This window comes from Neovison vison, chromosome 2 (genome assembly GCF_020171115.1).
Source record: "Neovison vison isolate M4711 chromosome 2, ASM_NN_V1, whole genome shotgun sequence".
NCBI classification, from domain to species: domain Eukaryota; kingdom Metazoa; phylum Chordata; class Mammalia; order Carnivora; family Mustelidae; genus Neogale; species Neogale vison.
The window spans coordinates 195,524,615-195,545,321 of record NC_058092.1 but is presented as its reverse complement, the minus strand read 5'-3'; positions in this window follow the sequence as shown (position 1 = coordinate 195,545,321).

The following is a 20,707-nucleotide window of genomic DNA, read 5'->3' as shown; positions in this document are numbered from 1 at the left end:
CTGCCTGCTTGTGATCTCTCTCTGTCAAATAAATAAATAAAATCTTTAAAAAAAAAAAAAAGAAAAGAAAAGAAATCTCCCTGCTCTTTTTGTGTTCCGGGGAGTGGTTTACTGCAAAATGGTTTACTGCCTTGTGACTTAGCTAAGACTCTCCGCTATCCTTCCTGTTTACCTATGAGAAGGCCAGAGGTGGCCTGCCCAGATGCCCATTCTTTATCCTATAAATGATTAGCTAGCTGAATTGTTTATACTCACTGGCCAGTATTGTTCCAATACCTAGTTAACAAACCTAGTTAATGTTCCTGCCCCATCACACCCCTGAAGTTTGACCTGCCTTCCCACTGAGCCAGCATGCAGCCTCTCCTTAATGACCCCTCCCCGGAATGGATTCTCTTGGTAAAACGCTCTGATCGTTTCTCAGATCATGCCACCTGCCACCTCCATCCACATCTCACTTTTCCACCCTCAGTGCTTCCTGTCCCACTTGACTCCTCCTTGTATAAGAAAAGCCCTTTCCTGCCTGAGGTGGGAGCTATTTGCAGGTCTCAGGGTGGGAGCCTTCTTCCTACTGAGTAGTCCCTCCCCATTATTGCAGTAATCCCTCCTGCAACAATCATTTGGAATAAAGTCTATGTTTACGTAAGCCCAAATTTTATTTCATGAAAGTGGCATAATTAAAAGTTTGTCTGAATCAAAATATCAACAAAACAGTGCATAGTAATTACACCTCTGGAGGGCCTACGTAAAGAGCTTTCATCCCCCAAATCCAATTCTTCCAGAATACTCTGTGAATATATCTATCACATTTGGGTTGCCTTTTCTCTCCTCCATTGCTATGTGAGCTCCTCAATGCCAGGCCCTTGGCTTTGAATCTACAGCAAGAGGAAATCATCTGCCAAAATATCTGTATTCTGACAGAACATTTAGTAAATTTAGAGACACATGACTATGAGGGTATGTTTTATACTGTCTTGGTTCAGGGGACCCCTCCCCCCATCCAAGTATAGGTGTAAGGAGTGCCCTTTTCCCTTTCATTGTCCAGCTGTGTGTCCAGAGCCCCACACCTTTCTCTTCAACATATTTAGGGATATCTTAGAGAAATACTCCACCTGGGGTTAATCATCCTGGAAGACATTTTTTGTTAAATGATGAGAATTTTTTTAAAATTTAACTTTTTGTTAAATGATGAGAATTTCTTTCTTTGTTTCTCAGGTCCATATTCCTATCATAAGACCTAGACCCCAAGTGGTTAGTGTTCAGTTGCTCTCATGATGTTAAGTCAGCACTCAGAAGTACTCTTTGGATGCTGGTTAATTAGAGCACAGCTAGTAGATAAAGTGGAGTTCGGAATTATGCCAATATGGTGCTGTTGCTGCCAGGAACTCTAGGAGACCACTGTCACTGCCGGACCAGAAATCTGGCCAGTCTGAAGACATTCCTGTGATCCTGCACCACCATGGCATTGGAAAGTGGTCATGCCCAAAGAACCAAGTTTGGTGATTCTTTCTCTCAAAGTCAGAATGCAGACTCCCCTGCCTGCCTCTGGCTGGAGAACTCCTCATCTGAAAGCTTCATCCCCATATTGGCTCCAGTGCTCAATGGTACAGCACCACTGACCAAAGAGACCAGAGAGTGGACCAGAAAAACCTAGGGATGGACAGAAAGGCCATGAGTGTAGAGGGTCATCAGGCTGAAGGTAAGGACAAGTGTGTGGTCCTTGGCAGGGGGTGTAGCATAGCACCCAACAACCTGGGAAGGCTTAGATTCCCCTGAGCCTGGTCAGCAGGCAGATAGTCAAGGGGTTAGTGAGGCCCTTGAGGGCAGCAGGGGACAAGTGACCTTTTTGGTCTTCCTTGTGCCCTGGGCATGCGTAAACCTCATCTTACCTCCAAAAGACCTTGGGAATGGGTGGGGTAGGGGGAATACATTTCAGAGAGGAGAGAAGGACCCAATAGGGGATTAGGAAATTTCAACTTAGTTTATCAAAAAGAAAATGTTCTGAACTGTAAAGGAACTGAAACAACTTTAATCACATCCCAAACCCCACTTTTTATCAGTTGCCGTGAGATCTTCAGCACAAGAAAATAATGTAGCTCACGGTGTAGTGTATACATCTGTGTGGCTTTCCAGAGATCTGATGTCACTGTGACTGTCTCTGGTTAGTATCAGACATGAGAAAGCACTTAGGAGCGTATGTCTTGAAGAAGTGAGCAGAGGTAGAGACTCATTGAAGCAAGGAAGAGAGCAAAGACCATTCTAGGTGGATAGAGAGTAAGCATAGGTCCCTGGGGAGGATGGCACAGGGCACAGGTAAGGAGAGGGAAGAAGGCCAGTGTGTTCCAGAGGGAGAACAGGCAGTGCCAGGTGTGAATGTGTGCCTCTGAGTGTGCAGGGTTGAGAGGGGAGGCCGGAAGGGTGTGATGATGTCAGTGCTCCTGGCAGAGAGCTAGTGTGCCAGAGCTCAAGTTTACAGTTGTCCATGGCCAGACATTTGAATTTTATTAAAAAGAACAAGCAAGTAGATTTTGTATACATTTAAACAGAGACAATTTCTAATTTTCTGGCTGATTTGATACTTCAGTTTGCTTTTCTTGGACACATCCATTGCTTTTTAATGTGACATTCATGCTGAACTGAGGAAACTCATGATGTGTTTTGAGAGTATCTCCAGAATTAGGATGTGAAGGACCGTCACTGCACCTACGGCCCCTAAGGAGCTGAAATGGATCTTAGAGGGGACAAGGAGTGTGCAGAGTGTGGATCTATGAGGTCACTTTCCTTCTTTCCCCTTGTCGATCTGCATGTGTGATAAAGAGTGGCTAATTTTTTTTTTTTTTTTCAATTCGCTGTCATATGTTGACCCTCACACATTTCTGGATTCTGGACACTGGTGATTTCCTAATATCCTATCATCTCTTGTGTCTGCTACCAACTGCTTCTGATATGTTAATTTCTGGCCCACAAGCACTTCCTGGCAAGGTTTATCCATGCCCTCAGGCCTCCAGGCTTGACCCCCCTTCCCCACCTTCCTTCACCAGCTTCCTGTGCATTTCAGGGAGTAGAAGCATCTCAGTGCTCACAAGGAGCATCTCAATATGACAAAGGGGGTGAAAACTAATTATAGAATCACGCATGAGGATTCACAGTGTCACACTAGGACCCTGGTTTCCTATCTAGAATTATATGCTGGATCCAGTAATGTTAAGGAAAAGTTAGTTAAGGGTCCACTCTCTCTGCCTTTCCCACTTCCCCACACATGCATTTACATGCACACACGTATGCACATTGTGGACATGTTGGCAGAATGATTGGTTTGAAGAGGACTGTAATGGTTAAAACCCTAGTCTCTAGGAATGGCCCCGCCATCGTGGTCCTCATAGCCAGTGAGCTGCAGGGTAGTCTGTACATCTTACCAACGTTGGCAATCAATCACGCTGGATACCAAATGGGGAAAGAGAGATTCAGGGATATCAGCTTGATAGGAGGGAGCTAAGCGATAGAAGGCAAAGGGCCAGCTTCCTGTCAGTATTGAGCATGCCACAAATGGATGCCAGAAAGTCCAGCCACAGGGAGAGAGAAGGTAAATTGAAGGACAAGTCTGAAGGCACTGCAGCGGAAGACAGGGAGCCAAAGGTCACCATGAAACAAGCAGCTAAGCTGAGGTCTTAGAAGGACCTGGTGAGGTATAAGGGACCGAAGCACCACCCAGGAGGTCTTGGAGAACAAGGCATTCGCTTAGGGGTTTTAGGGCACAGCTGATAGCTGCTCTGGAAGAGAGGAGGCATTGATGGATCTCGTAAAGGCAAACAAGAGGGTTCACAGATCATTTTTGGTCTGAACCAAGTTTAACATTCTCCCTCCCCTTGCTTTTCTCTATGGGGAGTCTTGAAGCACAAAGCATTCCACTAACAATACATATTCAGTTCTCAGCCTTGTGTGCTCAGTGGGACCTCCACAGCTTTCAAAATTGCAAGGAATGGAGAATACCCCCAAGCTTCATGGTCTGCACTGTAATTCCAGGATGAATGTTGAGAAGAACTGATAGCGTTCCGCCTGGAAGGAGGGATTTTTACCAGTTGGAATGCAATGATACAATTCTCCATCCATTTTTCAAGTTCCCAGCCAGGTCCGTTTCAGAGCAAGAATAGCAATAATAAATAGTGAGCCTAAACAGGTTTACCCAGAGATCTTAATAAATAAAAGTTGGCTGCTTCAAAACCTACCAGTGCAGCTCTGGAGTTCATTATGACCGTTTGTTTTCATAAAATATAAGATGTGCATTAGGGACTTGAGACCACTGATGCCAGCAGGGAATAACTGTGGCTTAGCAGGCAGATTTATATGGATTCAAACCCCAACCCTACCACTGGGGAGTCATGTGACTTTGGAAAAATCATTTATTTGTTCCTCCGAGCATTAATTGGTAAAGGAGGCACAATAATGACACTCCTATCTTAGAAGGCTCTGCAAAGGACAGCCCATGCCCTGGGTGAGGGATAAGTCCTACCTACAGAGAAAGCTCACTCAAAGAATCTGTCCCCCTGTAGGTCTTTCCAGGCAGAAATGGGTTTTGAGTGGGTAGGCGCTAAATGTAAAGTGGATATCAGGGTTGGAATGTTCTCTTGGCCATGTGAGAAAGGGTGCTGGAGGAAAAGCTCTCATGTTAGCTGGGGCTCTGCGTATGGCAGTGGAGCTGGAACCCTAGAGGAAGGAACAAAAGAAGTAAAGATGATTTGGGGGATATGAGTTTGCATCTTAGGAGGTAGATGTGATCATGCAGGGCCCGTGAGCCTTGGATAGGAGGAAGCAGATAGGGCCAAGGAAGTTTTGTATGATGAGCCAGAGTCTTACGGCACTTCTTTATTCTTATTGATCAATGTTCAAATCCAAGAAAATCCTGTGAAAATACCAGACTATCTGCTCTATGCTAAGAGTTTCCTCAGTGAGACTGGACTGGGAGAAACCAGCTGCTGAGGTGTGTGGGAGGGATGCTAAGGTAAGGGACAAGAGAAGAAATCAGGAAGAAGCCATAGAGCCGTCTGCTCTGAGACCAAAGTGGGCTAAAAGATACATAGGAGAGGCAAAGCCCTTCTACTTACTTCTACTTAATACTACTCTTTCTCCTTGTGTGACTTGGCTATCAATGCCGTGGAGGTAAGGATTCTGCCGTCTCTCATAGGAAGCCATGTGACCTGGATTGGGACAGAAAGACACAGCCAGAACTGTGCCGTGGGCTCTGCCTCCGAGGCAGTAGCTCCCTGCTTAGTGGAATGGACGGGTGATTGCAGGAGGATGCTTGCTTCCTTCCGTTGTCTAGGAGACCGGGTGCCTGAGCACCTTCCCTGCACCCCCAGCAGTGAAGACTTTGTTACGCAGCAACTCCTGGCCCCCGCACTAATTCAAAGGGGTTTGGACACACTTGCTACTCATGATCTTAACTGATGGTGAACTGAAATGCATTCTGCGTCCCTCCTGGCCACTGACCATGTTTGGCTACTTGCTGTTCCTGCACTCAGCTTCCAGCAAGATTCTCCAGGCCCTTGTGCCCGGCTTCTCTGTGCTTTCCAGATAACACTCAGCCCAGGGATTCTTCGTCAGCCCTTGCCTAGACCTTGGGAGGAGAAACTAGCAGATGTGCTGTAGTCTGAAGATGGATGAGAGAATGGCTCACCTGGAGGTCTCAGCACGAACACTGAAGTCAGATTACCTGTCCTGAATCCCAGCTCTGATACTCAGGGGCTGTGACCTAACTTTTCTAAGCTGCAGTTTGCTCATCAATAACATGTGGGCTAACAATATTTTCCTCTTATTGTGAAATGCGAGGAAAATAATAGCCCCCATGTCGTTGTGAAATACGAGGAAAATATTACCCCATGTTCTCGTGCTTATAAAATAACATGTAGCACCATAAAATATTATTAGAACCATGCCAGGCACATGTGAAAGACCCAATAAATGCTAGCCTGTTATTAATATTACTTCACAATACTCTCTCTTTCCCTGCCTAAACTAAACCACAAAAATTAAGGCCTGGCAGATGCCTCATGGCCCAGGATCTATCTTTATCCTGCTGACCCACCATGTGTTCCCAGAAAAAGACCGTCTGAGGAACATCCATGTCTGCTTCTATTTGAATCTCCCCAGACAAGAGCCTGAAGGTACTTACTCCACTATAAACTAGTCTGCTGAGGTCAGTGTAAATTGAGCCACATTGATTCCCTGGTGATTCTGTAATTGCTGCCTACAAGATCGATCTTGATCACATAAGCGCGGTTCGGGAAGGCAAGTCTGCACGTAATACGTACACTTCCTCTGTTGCTGTCTGGGATGCCCGTGAAAGCTGCTTCTCTTTCCTCTGCCCGGGGAAGGTAGCCTCGAGTGCCTGCCCTTTGGGGAGTGAGAATTACCGGCAGCTCTCCACGCACGATACTAGAAAACAAGTTGGTGCTGTTCTTCCCCCTCATCTGCAGGGTAAGGTGCTGTCAAATGAAAACATTAACAAATTGCAAGAAGAAAAAAATCCAATAAACAAAAAAATTACAGTTTTCATCATCTTGAAAGGCAATTATGAAACGAAACAAAATAACTGCCTTGATCTCATTTGGTTCTAGAGGGAAACTGCAAAACAGAGGGCAAGCAAGTTTCAGCTTTTTCATGTGGGATAAAAGAGGTCTTTGAGAGAAGGCAGACAAGAAAACCCACCTGAAGACAAGCCATAGATTGGAAGGGGCAGACATTCTGAGTGAACGGCGCTCGTGCGAAGATGGAATTCCTACCCTTTGCTCTTCAGTGTGACAGTACCTGCATGTTAGGACTCCTTCACAGCAGATAGAAGATCTTACACTTCACCACTCACCATAAGTGGCTACATTTCTTGAGAGGAGAGAGGGGTGTTTTTTGAAACCTGAGGGCAAGTATTCAGTCCTGGTGGGGAGACTTGATAGTTTCTCTCATTATATCTTATTTTTCTCCACTGCAGACCAGTTTTCTCTATTTCCAAACCTACATAATTAAAAAAAAAATGGCTTACATTTTTAATTTTACACGTTGGGTATCCAAAGAAGTGTAGCTTTTTATTCAGCTCTAACCTTTAATACTTAAAATTCTGATTGGTCCACCTTGGGTCATGTGGCTCAGTCAACTGTAGATGGGGCAAGAGTGGGGGTATGATCATATTGTGCAAAATGCATAATAGGAATTCTTTATTGTGAATTTTTTTTTTTTATTTTCAGCATAACAGAATTCATTGTTTTTGCACCACACCCAGTGCTCCATGCAATACCTGCCCTCCCTAATACCCACCACCTGGTTCCCCCAACCTCCCACCCCCCACCCCTTCAAAACCCTCAGGTTGTTTTTCAGAGTCCATAGTCTCTCATGATTGTGAATTCTTTATTGTGATGCCCCGATGTAGTGATGGGATTAAAGTGACATCACTGAGCTAGGAAGGTGCTCCAACAGTCATCTGCTGCAACCACACTAGAAAACACAGACGCTCAACTAATATCCTATCAACAGTTTGTTAAATCAAGTAATTTATAAAGTTAGACCTGATGACGTCAAGAAGAGGTTTTACAAGTACTTTCAACTCTCTCTGTTGGTATTTGGTTCATTTTATTCTGGCATGAGAAAAATGAGCCTCAGGCAGATTTTCCAGATTTTAACATTCAGGCCTCCAGGTCATCTGGAGAAATGACTTAGATGTGGGAAGGCATCTCTCCAGAGAAGTACAGTGTGGTGAGGCCCAAGTCTCTATAGTTACTCTTCCTGTAACTCTTGGAGTCTGCTGGTGGGTGTCTGCCTTCCTCATCTGTGTTCGTAGCTTTCCAAATGATCACTCTTCACCATCTGGGCATCAGGATCTGTGACCGTGGGATGCACTAACTCTTTACTTTCTTGCCCCAGGAAGTTGAAATCTTAACGATCTGACCCAAGTGTTTTCTTATCAGTCCCAGATGTAGGATCACTCCTAAGCAACTAGCCTTGCTCCCTTTCCTCAGGGCTTACCTTGGGCTTCCATGAATTTTCAGTGGGCAAAGGTGCCTCCCAAATAAAATGTACCCCTGCACCAGCTGAAGCCCCCCTCATGTCTGACTGCCCTAGCAGGCAATGTAGAGGGGAGGAGAGCTTTTAGAGTCCCGTGGCCCCTCACTTAATCCTTTCACCCTGTAATCCTGTGAAGATATCCCTGAGGGAAAAAAGCAAGGGCTGACCAACTTTCAGAGAAAAGAAGGACTTTGTTGTTCTGCACATGGTGGCTAACATTCAGCAGAGCAAGAACCAAGAGGAAAGGAAAGAGTGGGAAGGGAGGTAGTTTAAAATTACCTAAACCCAGATCTCCTGCTGTTTATCAAAATATAACTTGAACAAATAATTTAGAACTACATAAAATTTAACAGCAAAATTAGAGTGAACCTTTTAAATTTTGGCTTGGAGTGCCTGGGCAGACAGTCAGTTGAGCATCCAACTCTTGGTTTGGGCTCAGGTCATGATCTCAGGGTCCCGGGATCCAGCTCCACATTGGGCTCACCATGGAGTGTGCTTGAGATTCTCTCCCACTCCCTCTGACCCTACTGCTCCTGCACACTAACTCTCAAATAACTAACTAACTAAATAAATCTTTAAAAGTAAATAAATTTTAGCTATAATTATTTTTCCTTTAAAGAAACTAGAAAAAAATATACACATACATACATACCCAGAAGAATGCACAAGGCACACAGGTAAAGCTAGATTAATTTTCTTTTTAAATTTAGTTTTTGATTTATCATAAGAGTGAAGGGTTAAAGTGATATAAAAATTAAGGTCAGCTAGATTAATTTTCATAAATTAAAGCTTCTGTGCTCCTCTCCATCATTTTCCCTCTATAAGTAATCACTATCTTGACTTCTAACACCATTGGATGGTTTTGTGTGTTGCTGAAATTCAGGCAGTAGGTACCCTCTTACGCCTGGTTTCTTTTGCTCGAATTTTCCAGGACTTACCCATGTTCACGTATTTGGTGTTCAAAGTTTATTTTCAATTCTGTATAAGACCGCACTATATGAATAAGACACAACGTATTGATGCATTCAAATGTTGATGGTTATTTGCATTGTTGGCATTATGAGATTATTATAAAAAAATGCTGCTACAAATGTTCTTGCAAATGTCTTTCTGTGAAGAAAATACATATAGAATATATTGAGGAGTAGAATTGCAATGTCAGCATGTGTACATGAGATGAGCTTTAGTAGATAGTATCAGTATACTTCAGTGGTTGTACTAATATATGTTGCCAGCAGAAATCTATGAAAGTTTCCATTGGTCCCATGCTTCCCCAACAAATGTTATTTTTAGTATTTTTTAAATTGCCAATTGTGGTATGTTATATTGCTTTTTAAAAATTTATGTGTTTGATGACTGAAAACTTTTTCCAATATTTATTGGGCATTTGGTTCTTAACTATAATATTCCAGTTCAAGTAGTTGGTTCAGTTTTCCATTGGGGTCTTATTGTTTTGGCAAGCCCTTTGCACATAAATATTTTTTCCTCTGTGTACATAGCAAATATCTTCTCTCATGCTATGATTTGGCTTCTGACTCTTTTAAGTGTGCTTATTGATGAATATAAAGCTTAATGTAGTGCAATTTAACACTCTTCTATTTATTTTTTGTATCTTTTTAAAGAAATCTTTCTTATATCAAGTTCATGAATATATTTTCTTTACTGTTTTACCTTTCACATTTGGATCTGTAGTCTACCTGTAATTAATTTTTCCATATGATGTGAATTAGGGATAAAGATTTTTATATTGTTAGCCAACGAAATCCTTATTGACAGAGAATATCCTTTCTCCTTTGCTGTGAAGTCATCATTGCCATAAATCAAGTGAACATCTCATTCTGGATCTCTTTTTTTTTTTTTTTTTTAAATATTTTATTTATTTATTTGAGAGAGACAGTGAGAGAGAGCATGAGCGAGGAGAAGGTCAGAGAGCGAAGCAGACTCCCCATGGAGCTGGGAGCCTGATGTGGGACTTGATCCCGGGACTCCAGGATCACGCCCTGAGCCGAAGGCAGTCGTCCAACCAACTGAGCCACCCAGGCGTCCCCTCTGGATCTCTTTCTGAGCTTTTACTCTGTTTTAGTTTTTTTCTCTGTGATACCAATACCATACTATCTGAAGCTTTATGCCTTTACAAAAATCTTGATAGACAGAAGTATAGTTTCTCTAATTTTATTCTTCTTCCTTAATTTCCAGATATATGGAGACTCCACAGATTTTTTTGTTATCAGTGTCTAGCTTAATCCCACTGTGTTTGGAGAATATGCTATGAACATATTATGAATGATTTAAAATTTTTAAAATTTCCTTATGATCATGCATTAGTCCATATTAGTAAATATTCATACTTGAATATTGCTTTTTGCTATGTGTTGTGCATATCAATTAGGTCAAGTTCAAAAGAATTTTCTGTATTCTTTTCCATAGGCTTTTAAATATTTTGTCTACTTATTAGATCACTTTCTGAAGGGGACCTGTTTATGTCCTCCACAATAATCAGAGATTTGCTTATTGATCCTTTTATTATAGTTAATTTGTGCTTTAAGGAATTGGAGTCTATATTGTTAGGCATCCACAGATTTGGAATTGAGAAATTATTTTTGTGTATTTGACCCTTTTATCATTATGAAACTGACTTCTCTTCAAATCTAGTAATGGTTTTTGTTTTAATATCAAGTTTTATAAAATTAGTTCTATCTGATATTCTTTGTTTTTTGCATTTATACATTTTTAATCAGTTACTCCCATTTTTGTCCAACATTTGAAATTTATCTCCTTTGGGGCACCTAGGTGGCTCAGTTGGTTAAGTGTCTCCTTTCTGCTCAGGTCATGATCTTGGAGTCCTTGGATCAAGCCCTGTATTTGGTTCCCTGCTCAGTGGGGAGTCTGCTTCTCCCTCTCCCTCTGTCTTCTCTCCCTGCTCATGTTCTCTCTATATCTCTCTGTCAAATAAAATCTTTAAAAAAATAAAATTTATCTCTTTCAAGATAAGTTTTTAATCATCTCACCATTTTTTTCGTTCAATTATTTAAATTCATGGTATGTTAGGTTTTAAATCTATCATTTTTATATGTGCTTTCAACTTGTTACAGCTAGTCTACTTTTTTTTAGTGATCAAGTTATTTTTTCTTTCCCTTTAGATACTCTTGTTAAATAGGCATTTACTGTCTTGTTAGTAGTTAGCTTAGATGGTACAATACTTTGATTTACTTGAGCCTAATAAAAATTAGTTTCTTTTTACCACTTCCCAGATAATGGAAACTTGTTAAAAATTTTTTTTAAAAGATTTTATTTATTTATGTGACAGACAGAGATCACAAATAGGCAGAGAGGCAGGCAGAGAGAGAGGGGGAGGCAGGATCCGCCAAGCAGAGAGCCTGATATGGGGTTCAATCCCAGGACCCTGGGATCATGACCCGAGCTGAAGGTAGAGGCTTTAACCCACTGAGCCACCCAGGGGCCCCTTGTTAAAACATTTTTATTTAATTTATAGCCCCCACCATTCTGTGTTACTGTTGTCACATTTGTTTATTCTATCATTTAAGATCTCTAAAATATTGTTATTATAGTTTTATAAGATTAATATTCATTAAGAGTTACTCTCCTATGAAACCATCCATCATTTCTTAGTGATTTTCATCTGGGATTATTTTCCTTCTTCCATGAAAACTCTCCCTAGTATTTTTAAAATGGTAGTTTTCTAGAAATTAATTCCCTCTCTTTCTCTCTCTACAAATACTTCACTTTCAGTTTAAAGAGAGATCTGGCAGTTGTATTTCTCTAGTTCTTCATACATATCTTTCCATTGTCTTCTGCTTCCATCGCTTCTTTTGAGAAGTCACTTATCGTCTTATTTTTTCTTGTGAATTTTTAAATGCTTTCCATCCTTAGTTTTCTGGACCACTGCATTGAACTTTTTGCTCACTCTTTCTAGCCTCTAAGGAGATGGACTACAGTTAGGGACTAAGCTAAACACGTGTGAGAAAAATACAGCGTTCCTAGGAAATAATAGCAGTGTGGCTGACCCTAAGTATGGGGGATCTTAGAAACCTCGGGACATTTTTTTATTACTACAAGGTGGTACAGGCATCTTGGAATGTTTATATGTGCTCCAGAGAATACAAAAGTATTAGAAAATGTCACTGTAACTAAAAGATCCTTGAATATCAAAACACGGATCACCTCTTCAGGGATATATATGGCTTGTCAACAAAAGACCTCCTAAGAGATGACATGGTGCATCTCATGGAGTAAATATCTCCCCTGCCCTCCCCCAAGCTAAATTACCATATAGACACTACTCCAGAGAAAGCAGGTAGTAGAGACCTCAAATTGAGACTAAGATTTTATCACTCCAGCATGTGTGTGTGTGTGTGTGTGTGTGTGTATACACAATATAAGGAGAACAACTTTTGGGGGAAAAGGTCTAGTAAGTACAGATTGTTGTCTACAATTCTGTGCCAAAAGAAAATTTTCCATATATAAGGATATAAACTATAAGTGTATATATGTAAATATGTATCCATGTGTGTGTGTGTGTATACATATATATATTTCCCTATATATGTATATTTTCCCCAAAAGTTATTCTTCCCACATTTTGAAGTTTCAACAAAACTTATTAGAACTAGATGATTACAGAATGTTCCTCTTATTAAGAGAAAACGGTGTTTAAAACACAAAATCAAAATGATTGCATGATTTATAAATGGTTTTTAGATGTATTATTAACTAAGAGTAAAGAGCTAAGAGACTGTCAGAGGACAGTCTCAAGGACTGTCCCAAGGATAAAGTGCACTCTCTCTCTCAAATTCATGTCATAGAGACATGATATGTCTAGCTGGACTCCAGCAAGGACTTTCTTGCTCTATTGTTGGCTGTCCAAATAGCCCTTAATAAGTCCTTATCCATCATAAACTTTGCCAGATGCTTTGGATACATAGATATAGATATATAGGTAGAATATAGATGTATAGATAAAATGTGTACTTACATATTCACATTCACATTTGGATCTATAATCACTTTACACTATACTTGCTTACCTGTTCAGTGAATATTTTCTCTTACTCCCCTTCCTGCCCTCTTCTATATCAATGACTTTGAATCTGTACATTTTCCCTTCCAGTTCTATTGTCCATCCCTGCCCTTCTCTGAGGTCCAGGCCTCCCCTGTATAGACTGCATCAGTGTCTTTAAATGGTTAACCCCAAGTGGACCAGAGATTAGCTGCCTCTTCCCTTGCAGTTTCCCAAACTGCAGATCAGGGAGCAAGATACATGTAGTGATTGTAAGCCACTAAGTTTTGGAGTGGTTTGCCATTTCCTATTGGTTAACTGGGACAATCTGCTTGCTACTGTAGTAACTTGCATTCTGACTTCCTGCATGCTCATCTGTTAACTTGTAAGAAGGAGGAAGACAGATCCTCATGCAGGTCTTGAAGCACTGAGCCACATGAAACTCCATACTCATAATCCTGGGGAATCCAGTCCTGGTCTGCCCAGAGTCTGATGAGAAGACAAGATAGGAACAGAAGATTATGGCCAGGAAAGTCAGGACCAAGGAGATCCAGGCTTGAACACCAGGACAAGGTTGAACATTTGAGAGCCAGGATGATTTGTAGGTTTTTTTTTTTTTTTTCTGTGTGTTCGGTGCATCTATAAAGTTGGACATGGCTGCTTATAGGAGTTGGGCGCAAGGCTAGCCAGGAGGCAAAGCGGGTCCATGAAGAGTGACGTTGTTGGCCTTATTCTGTTTGTGCTGACCTCAAGGCATGGCCCAGTTCTGAAGTATGGAGCAAATTCTTCGGCATAATTTCCTTACATTGACCTACATTTGTGCTCCAACAGCTGTTTAAAAAACTGCCAGTCTCCAAAATAAATAGTGTTGTTAATGGGGATTGCAACCATTCAGGCTCTTCAATGAAACCAAAGTTGTGCCTTTAAAAAAAAGCAATGTACTTTCTTTGCTGACAGCCTGTTGTTTAAAATCTTAATCATAGTTCTTGATGGTGGAAAGCAAATGGTGCATGTGACCTGTTGGCTAGTATTAACCTTGTCTTTCATGTCATCATAATAAAATACTGTCTTGGACGTGGTCGGCAAATGAAAGGCAGCCACAATGCTTATCAGCCATTGTAAATGAATCATGACTAAATCAACAGATTTGAATATAATAGAAATTTTCTATAGAATTAAATTGTGGTAAAAGACTTAATCTTCCCTTAACAATTTTCTACTGCCTGCAAGCATATGGCCCCTTTACTACCATATATGTTTTAGGAGCAATGACTGAAGTGTCACTTGACAAACTGGTGTCTTATGTGATAAATGACTCCAAAAATAAATAAAAATAGATAAAGAAGAACATCAGAAAGTTAATGATCCTTGTAATTTGACAGAAAGGCACAATGTTGTCTTCTGACTTTCCTTGGAGAGCTTGGTCCCCCAAAAGAAATTTGGCTGTATTTAAAATAACAGGCAATGAGAAGCAAGTGTGACTTCTTTGCCACTTAGATATAGCCAAGAGTGAGGGAAGAACATACAGAAAAAGAGGGAGAGGAAGCAAAGAGAGACAGAAGGACATGGGAAGGGAAAGTAAGAGCAACAGAGTGAATAACAGTAGGAGCCTGGCCTATTGAGAGCTAAAGTGTGGTAGGATGGAAAATGTTATGAGTATTTTTTTTTTTTTTTTTTATTCAGGGAGTCAGGCACTTGAATCTGATCTTACTATTTACCTGAGAAGTAACTGGGCAATTCACTTTAACCCTGTGATCCTGATTTTGGTACCTGCAGAATAGGGTTAATGACACTTTGCATGGTTGATGTGAAACAAGTAGACAGAGCAGTGTCTGACCTCAAGTGGGAGCTGAATACTCATTGGCTCCCATCCTGTTTCCCAATGTGTGCTTTCTCTAGCCTTCTGACTTTTGAGAAGAAAAACAAGCTAGTCAAGATGCCTAGTATTTTCAGAAGTGAAGATATTATCTAGATCTCTCTAACAGCAGTTTCCCTTGTGGAGAGCCTTCCTTCTGAAAAGACTGGGTGGATGTCTCTTGAAGAGAAGGTAGAGCATCCTTCCATCCAGAGGCAGCCAACCTAGTCCAGCATCTGGCCCATCACATTGGATTGGCTTGTTTCTCAGACAGCTGAGGGATTTGCCTATTTGTATTTCACACTGGGCCAAATCCGTGCAGCTTAAGAGAAAATGTAGACAGATTTTTGCTTATCTGTATTACACAAAGTTTCTCAGGGTCACAGTCCAATATGGAAATACTATTCACTAACAACTAATATTTTTAATAAGCTGATTCCTGGACTGGTTCCCTCTGACTACAAACTCTGGATATCAGGGTGATTGCTAATAGGCTGCTCTGTGGTGGAAATTCAGTCCTATCTTCAAGAGCGCAGGAGTTGGGGGCACCTAGATGGTTCATTTCCCCTCAGGTCATGATCTCAGGGTCAGGAGATTGAGTCTCACATTAAGCTCTGCACTAAGCAGGGAATTGTCTCCCTCTCCCCCCACCCCCCCGAGAGACAGAGGAGAGAGAGAGAGAGTGTGTTTGCTCTCAATCACTCTCTCAAACAAATTAATAAAAGCTATTTAAAAAAGAATGAAGGAGCTGTAAGATTTTAAATGTCACAGAGAATTCTTTTCCATCATCAGCAGTCCACTTGGCCTGAAGTTAGTGAAGGCTTGTTGCACTCACGTGATCCCAAGGTCCTAATCTGGAGTCCCCAAGTCAGGTACAGCATTCCCTAGCCCACATTCATGACTCCTTATTTAGCTCTCTCCCCAGCCAGGCTGTGAGCTTTGTGAGGGCAAATTCTCTCATCTGTTCTCTCTGAAGGATGTTTGTGAGTTTATCAAGTAATGAAACCCCTAAAGGAAATAGCATTTAATGACATCATGCTGAGTAAATGCTGGTCTTCTGATTCTTGCAAGGAGCATGGATTAAATTTGCCATGAGACAAGAGTGCTTTGTGTCAGAAAGAGAGGTGAATTGTCTTCAACTTTGGAAAGGAAAGAGAGCCGAGAAAAAGATCTCTTTTTGTTGAGCATCTACTATATGCCAGTTAGGCAGGAACTTCAAATAAGTTATTTCATTAAATCTCACAATAGTACTAGGGATATATGGATGGAAATAGAGATTAGTCTAGTAATAGAGATAAAAATACAGGTAAAAATGAGTTTGTGCCTTGAGTCTGCTGAAGGTGGTAGATGTTTCTTTAGAATGGCCTGATATTACACAGAGCAAGTGTAGGCCTGATGTGCACAGAACTTACATCCCACGCACGACTTACGTCCTGGTCAGGAGAGAGTCTCTCTCACTTCTCTTAGCGATGAAGAACTGAGTCAGGTTGCTGAAGTTGCCTAGTCCTCATGCCCTGCTTCCTCAGATCTAAGCCCAGTTTCTTTTCATCCTTATAACTTAACAGAGGAGGAGGGCTCAGATTGAAAAACAACAACAACAACAACAACAACACACAAAACCAATATGTACTTTGTCTCCATTGTGTGAATAGCCACAAAACCTTCTAAGAATTGAAAAAAAATCTTAGAATTTTTTTCTAAGGAATTTTTTTCCAGGAGCTGAGGGATACGGTACTATGCATTAGGCATAAGTGCCACAGGCAACATCAGTCCTTTGCTCTGCTTCCCTAGATACATATCCCTAGATACATATTTTTCAAACACCAGCAACCCTGAGAACAGGTTGCACTGCTGAATACGGTATTGACTTAGAAAAAAAAAATCTCGGGCACCATATTGGGCAGTAGTAACAGGCAGCTTTTAATGCTGTGTCTACCTTCGCACCAGTGTGATGCTCTGTACCGAGCTGTCACTATAAGGCGATTACACAGGAAAAGAGTTGGCTGTGCAGTGAGGTGGTCCTGGGCTCCTCTAGCGGCTTAAACATGGACTAACTCTGACCTCAGGCTAAGTTCTATAAAACAGCTAATGTCAACTCCTCCACAGACGAGCCGGGAAGATGAAAGGACATAACTTCATGTTGAATGGCTGAACAGTATGTGGCTAGGGAATTTGTGTTTTGTCATTTTTGCTTGTATTTGTTTATCTGTTTGCCTTTCAAGTTGATGATTTGGACTGGATTGCTAAACCAGTTCTTTTTATTTAATTTTTAAAAAATTTTAAAAGATTATTTATTCATTTATTTGAGAGAGAGAGAGAACACAGGCAAGGGGAGTGGGAGAGGGAGAAGCAGGCTTCCCACTGAGCACGGAGCCTGATGCAGGATCATGACCTGAGCTGAAGGCAGAGGCTTAACAACTGAGCCACCCAGGCGCCATGACAAACCAGTTCTGTTCATACTGTGAACTTGTGTTATTAGAATGCCAAAGATAACAGAAAAATGTAAAAAAAAAAATGAAAACAGAGGAAGAATTATTACCCCATAATGTATGGTACAGAATGGGAGAAAAGGGATGTGCCCGGATGTTGCTGCTTTCCATAAATGGAATGATTCAGTAAGCAACTTTAATGAAAGGAAAAAGGTTTTCCTCTCCCTTTGTCTCTCTCTCTCTCTCTCTTTTTTTTCCCAGAGTCAAAAATCAGGGAGACTTTGTTTTTAAGGAAAGAAAGAAAGGATGTCAGGTGGAAATAGAGAAGAGATTGAAAAAAGAGATTAAAAATACAGAGAAAATTGAATTTGCATTTTAAGTGTCCCAGATATGATAGCTGCTCATTCAGAAGGCCTGGTGCTGCGGAGATTGTGGTGCATAGGGAGGGCCTCATACCCGTGGACCTCACATCACAGGCGTGATTTCAACCTTGCCCACTGAAGTCCAAGAATTTCATGCCCAAGTGTCCTCACCAGGCTCTCCCTTCCTGCTCTGTGGTGGTGAGGACATCTGACTGAATGCACTGACTATTTCCGGCTGCTTTATCACTACCCGAAGTCACAGGATAGTGGTAGCCATAGCAACACCTTTGGTATTGCTAACCTGGGGTTATAAACTCTCAGGTAGGAAACGGGAGACAGACATACTGAACCAAAAGAAATCTAAGGGGGGGGGAGAAAAAGACTCCAAATGTACCATTCCCCTCAACTCCAGACCTCAGTAGATTATAAATTAACAGCAAGGAGGAAAGGGGAGGGAACAGTGTTTATTAAACATCTCTTGTGTACCAGATCCTGTGCTAGGGGCTTACCTCGATTTTTTATGTAATACAGAAAATCATCCAGTGAAGCAGTTAGGAAGGTATAACTATTAACCTCCATTACTTAACACACAAACAGAAATAACAAGTTGTTAGGTAAGTTGTCCAAGGGTACAAATTTGGTTAGGTGGTAAAAATGGAGTTTATGCCGTCTCCATCAGATTCTGTCTGTACCTTAATTCTGGCTTCCAGTTCATGGACATTTCTGCTGCAACATTTCATTTTACCACCAGCGATCCTTCCACCCAGCTGGAATCCCTGTCAGTGAACTCTTTGTCCCTGTGGGCTCCCCTCTTAAGACTAGTCTGGACTTCTCTAGTGTCATGGCCCTAATAGTCCCAAGCACAAAAGGGAATATAGGAGCCGCCTACTTGGTCCTGTGATAACTATCTAAGGACATCCATATCCACTGAACACAAATTTAAAAAAAAAATCATTCTTTATAGGTGAGGAAAAGAAAGGAAAACTCAAGAGCTTGATCCAACTTGACAGTCAAAATGTTGGAGTTAGAATTATTGTCAGCTTTTGGCTTAATTTTGGTAAGGGTGCAAATAGCATGATTGGGAAATGAGAAAGACCATAAGAAGCTAAAAAGGGGACATATGTGGTGACTACACCTTCACCTTTTCCTCTTTCTTATCGAAATAGTTGATTTCGATAAGAAGACCTCTAGAATAAAACTGTTCTGTGCAGTGGGGCTATAGGATATTTTGATCTCTTTTGTGTTACCCTGAATTTCCTTAAGTTTTAATAATTATGATATATTTCTTTTCTAATCATAGATAAATATTCAAAGAAGAAAATATGGGATTTTTACTAAAAATATGGCATGCGTACACACACACACACACACATGAACGTGCATAGCGACATGTTCAGCAGACCAGACGTGTGATTAGTCTCAGTTTAAATAGGTGGCAGGAAGGGCTTGACCAGTATTTTAATGAGTTGGTACTGAGCTCCTTATTAACATTGGCCCCGCTGATGTGATTTCAATGTGATTTAATTGCAGGACCTGGAGAGATGAAGGCTGACCCTGGAACTTCGCACATTCAAAATCTCCTTTCCCTGTGGGATGCTCAATCCATCACTTCAGAAAGACTTGTTCCGGAGCAGAACAAAGCTCAGGACTAAAGGTGCTTCTTGTTTTGGGGGTCATTGGGAACTTCACTTGGGAGAAGATTTGCATCATATAGCTCTAGTAATGGGGGGGAAAAAACCATTCAACATGCGCATCTCCATATACCATATCTGTGCTGCTCTGTGCTCTAAAATCAAAAGTCCATATGGTAAGCAGTGTCTTTCTGTCAGTATGAAACAAGGGACTATCACACCAATGATGCTTGCTGTCTATGCCCCAGTCATTCATTCTGCTTAAGGGAATGCTACCAGACAGCAAACTGGCAAGATGAAAAAAATCTATTGTGAGAATCAATGAGGGAATGCAGTCAGCTATATTCAGTATTTGATCAGTTTTTAGTATTCTCAGTTTGGCTTAGTGTTAGTAATTGTTTCTAGCCTTGAAATTCTAACTTTTCTGTGCTTCACCTTTTCCCCATCCACTCTGTGTATCAGCCCATATCATTTTTATCCTACCCTTTGATAATGGGAATAACTTTATTTAAAAATTAAAGTCATAAGCATTGTTTTAAAGGTGACATGTCGAAGCCAACGTTTGCCTTCATTTACTCAGTGGCTCTGATCATGATCTCTCTGGTTTCTGGAGCCCTGATTCCTTCCTCAAGGCAGCACAGCCCCACAACACTTTTTTTGTTTGTTTGTTTGTTCTTTTTAAATTTAATTTCTTTTCAGTGTAACAGAATTCATTGTTTATGCACCACACCAGTGCTCCATGCAATATGTACCCTCCATAATACCCACCACCTGGCTCCCCCAACCTCCCACCCCCCTCCCCGTCAAAACCCTCAGATTGTTTTTTCAGAGTCCATAGTCTCTCATAGTTCATCTCCCCTTCCAATTTCCCTTAATTCCCTTCTCCTCTCCATCTCCCTATATCCTCCATATTATTTGTTATGCTCCACAAACAAGTGAAATCATATGATAATTGACTCTCTATGCTTGACTTATTTCACTCAACACAATCTCTTCCAGTCCCATCCATGTTGATACAAAAGTTGGGTATTCATCCTTTCTCATGGAGGCATAATACTTCATAGTGTATATGGACCACATCTTCCTTATCCATTCATCCATTGAAGGGCATCTTGGTTCTTCCCACAGTTTTGTGACTGTGGTCATTGCTGCTATGAACATTGGGGTACAGATGGCCCTTATTTTCACTACATCTGTATCTTTGGGGTAAATACCCAGTAGTATTACTGGGTAATATAGCTACCCAGTAGCTCTATTTTTAATTTCTTGAGGAATCTCCACACTGTTCCCCAAAGTGGTTGCACCAACTTGCATTCCCACCAACAGTGTAAGAGGGTTCCCCTTTCTCCACATCCTCTCCAACACAC